This window comes from Quercus lobata, chromosome 8 (assembly GCF_001633185.2).
Source record: "Quercus lobata isolate SW786 chromosome 8, ValleyOak3.0 Primary Assembly, whole genome shotgun sequence".
Lineage (NCBI taxonomy): Eukaryota > Viridiplantae > Streptophyta > Magnoliopsida > Fagales > Fagaceae > Quercus > Quercus lobata.
Window position 1 is genome coordinate 48,439,394 of NC_044911.1, and position 6,020 is coordinate 48,445,413.

The window sequence follows — 6,020 nt, forward strand, 5'->3', positions numbered from 1 at the left end:
TGGATGAGAGGTGGATAACAACAAATATTGTCAATGCATGTCTTTGACTAGATAATGTCACATTTGTTAATAACTTTACTGGTCCGGGTAACAAGCGGTTAAGGTTGAGTTTTTATTGTAATCAATTAGCTTCTAGGGTGCCATCTCCCATGAGTCCAGTTAATAAGTGCATTGAAGTAGTTTATAAGGATTTTTTTTAATATATATATATATATATATATATATTTAATTGTAATTGATCAGCTTTTTCGGTGCAGTATTATATGAGTCGCTTTTTTTTTTAATTACTTCTCAATACAGTGGGACTTTTAGATTCTTTTTTAATGAAAGCACGATGCCTCATGCCACCCGTTAACAAAAGCCTAACTTTATTGTAAGTAATGTTGAGTAAACACTGCATAGTACATTGGGAGTAGAAAACAGATGTGGTTTCTCCAATTCTGTGCTGAACAGAGCACTGTGCAGTGCTCTTGGGGCATCTCTATATAGTTCAGCTCTTAGATGCCCTCCTAGATAGTTGTATGTTTAGATTATCTTATCTTTGTTTGTGTTGGTTTGTCTTGAGATGCTGGCTGGCCCAGCTGGTTGTTTGTATCATTGTATGTTATTGTGCTGTTTGCAACTATGCATAAAAAAACAATTGATAGCATAGTGGTTAATTTAGTACTGATCACCAATGAAGGTTGGCTTGAGTGGAAGGGGCTTTGGTCGCTTAAGCAAGTGGTCTTGGTTTCAGGCCCTTCTGGATGTAGCAAACTTTCTTGGGAGAGGTCCTCGCCTTGGCGCTCAATAGTATCTCGATGGATTAGTCTTGAGCTAAAAACCTGGGATACCTTGGAAAACCAAAAAAAAAATTTAGAACTGATCCAAACCCCCGAAGTCTTTTTGCATTTTGACATTTTAAAATTAAACAGTGATGAAGAGTTTCTTGATTCATTGGTGTAGCGTGTAGGTCTTCTTGCAGTCAGATTTGAATCAATTAGCATTTTATTTTAAAAGGGATTATTTAGGGATTTTATTTTTTATTGCAAGTGGAGAAGAGTTCAAACTTCACCATCTCTATTGGAAACATAGGATGCCATAAGACCTCATCATCGATATTTAGGTTGGGTTTGGATAGCAACGCGTTTGCGTTTTTTGGTTGGGTCCCGTGCACATTGCACGGGACCCGCAAATACAGAAAAACACAGATCTAACCTTAAAATTGGGTCTTACGGCACTATTCACACATTTAAAAATTATTTTGCTACGGTGTTTTCAGTTTTTAGTAATAAGCGATATCCAAACCGACCCTTAGAGATTGTTTTTACTATACTACCTGAGAGTAAAGATGAATTTTATTTGCTAAGAAATTTGTAACTCAACGGACATCTTTTAATATTTTTAAGAAAAAAACATATAGATTTCAAATATCTCATTTCTTAATGAATTTTATTTGTCAAGAACTTTGTAGCTTATATATATATATATATATATATATATATTCATGGACTATTAAAAAAAAGTTTTCAAAATTGATTTAAAAAAAAATTGAGACAAACTTCTGTACTCCAATTGTAGAAGAGGGTGAATAAGTGATTTAAGAGGAGAAAATAAAATTCAACGGATTAAAAATTAAAGGGCATTCAGAAAATAAAATAAAATAATGGATATACAAGTGGGAATTTTTTTTTTTTGGATATAAAAACAAGTTGGAATTCCATAAAAAAAAAGGGGGGAATAAGAGAATGTTTTTAAACCTTTTTATTCTTTCTAAGAAACATTGTATTATAATTCAAGCACTTCTCACGAAACCACATTTGGTCAAAACAGGTTTTCAACTCTAATCACTCCACGCTTTATTTTTTTTCTCCCCTACAACTTTCTAAATTTTTATTTAAATTTGTTTTGTTGACCAATTCACCTAAAATTGACAAGAAAAATGTGGTGTCAATATATGATTTGTACATAATTTGTTGAGTGTCAATAATAGACTCATGTGAATGTGATGTTCTCATTATAAGTCGACAACTCAATAAAGTATGAAATTGAATATGTCCATGATAATCAATTATTCTCAACTGTTTTTTTGCTATAAATTTAATTAGATTCATATTAAAGACTGATAATCCTAACATGGTGGAGGAGGGAGGGAGATAAATTATTCAGTCCTCCGTAAGGAATGAATAATTTAACGGGGAGGGGGAGTCAAAGAAGATGACTTAAAAAAAAGAAAGAAGGAAGGAAAGAGAGCACTAAGAACTTATGCTATGTTTGGATGTTGGGGGAAGGAGGGGAAGTAGAGTAGAAGGAGGGAGAGTAATTTAAATACCTTGTTTGGATGTTTTTTAAGGAAGGAGGGAGAGGAATTTGGAGGGGTTTGGAGGGATTTGAACTACTTCCAACCCCTCATTTTTAATTCCCCTAAATTGGAGAGATTTGGAGGGAGAGTGGAGCATAAAAATACTTAACCAAATGAATTATCAAATTTACCGTTACCATATTAACAAAATTACAAATAAAAAGACTAATTATTCTCTTTTCCCTTATTTAATTTTAAAAAATCCAAACAAAGTGGGTGATAACTATTCCCCTTTACTCCCCTCTCCTCTACTCTCCTCTCTCTCAAAACTTCCAAACATAGGGTTAATCTTCCAAGCTCTAAATAAAGAAAAAGAAAAAGAGAACTACTCAATCTGAATAGTTCATATAGAACTTCCCAAGTTCCAACCCAGCATCTTCCAATTACAAGTGGCAACTTCCACGAAGTGCACGTTATGTAGTCATATACTCTAATTTAATTGCTTCAGAGCCAAGAAGAAAGGGAATGTTTGATAGTCAAGGTGTGCGTGGAGAGGGTTGACCATTCTTCTCTTAGCCTGTACTAGTATTTTTTTATTTTTTTATTTTATTTTATTTTATTTTTTATTTTTTTTGAGAAGGAGGTACTAGTCTTTCTTTATCATATTGATATTTACTCGTATAATATATTTGCTAACCATATGCTGAGTTATATACTGCCGTATATACTCAAAAAAATAATTTATATTTATATATTATTAATAGTTGAAGTGTGGCATTTATTACTGTTGAGCTTATGCCACCTCATCGCCACGTCATTCGCCATATAATTATATTTATTATTTATTCATATATTTTTTTTACAAATATATATACTAGCATTATGCTCGTGCGATGCACGGCTTAATCAAAATTTATATGTAAATAGTTTTTTTTAATTAATTTACTTAAAATTAGATAATAGAATAAATAATAAAAATAATTAAATATTTTACTTTTAAGTTATATAATAAATTCACATTGTGTGAAACTAAGGTATTATGAAATGCATATATATATATATATATATATAAGTAGTAACTTATTAAAATAGTGCAATAAATTGTTTGTTTTCAGAATGCATAAGATGATTTATTCTTTTATTATTATTATTTTTTTTGTCAATATCATGAAACAAAATTTGTATGCTTTTCTTCAAACTTACATGGATTTGAATTTGTCACTTTTTGTTTCTTGCAAAATTTGTCATTATTTTATATATATACATATTAGTTTTTTTTTGGGTTACTTTATCCTTTATTTATTTATTTTTTTTACCTAAATTAGATTTTTTTTAATTAAGTTTATGTTAATGTTAATACATATTAGCTATTGTAGGGGTAAAGTCCCCAGATCAAACAATGGGCCTTGGGCCCCATATAGAATTCAACTGCGTCCGAGGAGAAGGTGTGGGTGCCAAATGGGCTCCCGGCCCAATTCTTATGGGCCCAGACTTGTTTAAAAGGTGGTCCGAGGAGAAATGTCTCCTCGGACATACTAAGTATGGCCCAAACATGCACCCTACCAGCAATAAAGAATGACTCCAACGAGTATTAGTAGCAGGGATGAATCTCACAAACTTGTGAGAGGGAAGAGAGTATAGGATGTCAAGGGAGAGACCACAGCTGCCACATTAAATGCATGGCAGTTGCTTTTCTGGCCGCATTAATGTGGAGAGGACTGGCGAACAATGTTACCTTGGCTACTACAACTCACAGAAAGATGGGGGAGATGTCCGATGGGACAGGCACTCAAGTGAAGGTCCAGATGATCAACAGGTGTAAGGATTTGATGACTTCAAGGGGGTTATATAAGAGAAGGGAGTCCCCATGAAGAGGGGGACTGAAAAAAAGGAAGAACTTAGAACAGAAGAAGGAGAGAAAGACCATAGCCTTTGATCAGGAACAGAGGTGCACCCTATACGCCTCCTCGGACCGAATATCCAATGGACATAAAGGAGATTTTCTTATGTTCGATTGTTGTATGGCCCAAAGTTAACTAACACTCACTTTGTTAGGGCTTAGTTCTGTAACCCGCTCTCTACAAATTCATTGTCTAGGGCTCATTGGGCCAGAATCCCATACCTGTTGGGCCTGGGCCTCGAAACGCGACCCTGCAATTGGCGCCGTTTGTGGGAAGAACTCGTGCCTTGATAAGTGAAACCTTTAGAAATGGAAGGATCAGGTCTGCGCCAAACCGGACACACAGACTCCCAATGGCAAGACAACTTTTTGAACCTCGAACGGGAGAGAGATCAAGACAAGCAGCGAGAGGGTAGTATAAACACCTCCCACACAGGCAGAAGTCGCTCAAAAGGGAAAGGTCACGCATCCCATAAGCGAAACGATCATAGGGCTCTACAGTAAGAAATCGACGACTTGAAGAAGAAGTTACGCCGAGCGCAGCGAAAGCGTCCTTCACCCGGCTCGGACACTAGCGATGAGGAGGACAATGACTACAGGCGGAGATCAAGAACCCCTCCAAGCGAAACCTTTTCCTATGAGGAAGAGAAACCTCGCAAAGGCGGCCACAAAAGGCCATCTTACCAAGGCCTGGTAAACGAGGCCATGAGTAAGGCCCTGGACCGCATCTCCCAGTCGCCTTTCACGCGTAGGATAGAGGGGGCTGAGCTTCCTTGGCGGTTCCACCAACCCACCTTTGCTATTTATAATGGTCGGACGGACCCAGTAGAGCACGTAAGCCAGTTTAACCAGAGGATGGCCGTCCATTCCAGGGACGAGGCGTTGATGTGCAAAGTGTTTCTGTCCAGCTTGGGACCCATGGCGATGAGATAGTTTGATGGCCTCAAGCCAAACTCCATAAAATCTTTTAAGCAGCTGACATAGGCTTTTGGTTCCCGCTTCATAATCAGCAGCAGAGTCCCTCGGCCCCTAGATTCCCTCCTGTCCTTGTCCATGCGAGAAGGAGAGACACTGAAGGCCTACTCAGACAGATATTGGGAAATGTATAATGAGATAGAGGGAAATTACGATGACGTCGCCATTAGCACATTCAAGAAGGGCCTGCCGATAGAGCATGGTTTAAGGAAGTCCCTGATAGGGAAACCGGTCACTAGCGTATGCCAACTCATGGACATAATCAACAAGTACAAGAGAGTTGAAGAAGACCAATAGACGGGAAAGGGCAAAGTGAAGGTTGTCCCTCAGGAAAGGAGGGACTTCAGGTCGAACCGCTTTAACAGCAGTAATCGGCCGAGAAGGGATTACTTGAAGTAGTTTGGATCCACAGGGGCACAAGCAGTCCATGCTATGTTCCGATAACCATTACATAAGATCCTAAAGAAAGTGAAGAAAGAACCGTTCTTTCAATGGCCAAGCAGGATGGCAGGCGATCCCGCGAAACGTAACCAGAATCTGTATTGCTCGTATCACCAAGAGCCGGGCCATACCACCGATGATTGTAGAAATCTGAAAAACCACTTAGACCGTCTGGTCCGAGAGGGGAAGCTGCGACATCTGCAGCATCACCTTGTCGGATGGTAGGAGTAGATGAACGTCGAAACAAGGCAAAGCACATTGAGACCACCCATTGGCACGATAAATGTTATTCTCGCTGCACTAGGATGGACCGGCTCCCATCCTTTCAAAGTAATGTCGGTTGGCAGGCTCCCCTCTGAAGCTGACGACAGGGAGTCCAAGAAGGCTAGAAGGATGGCCATGCCCCTAATCGGATTCTCGGAT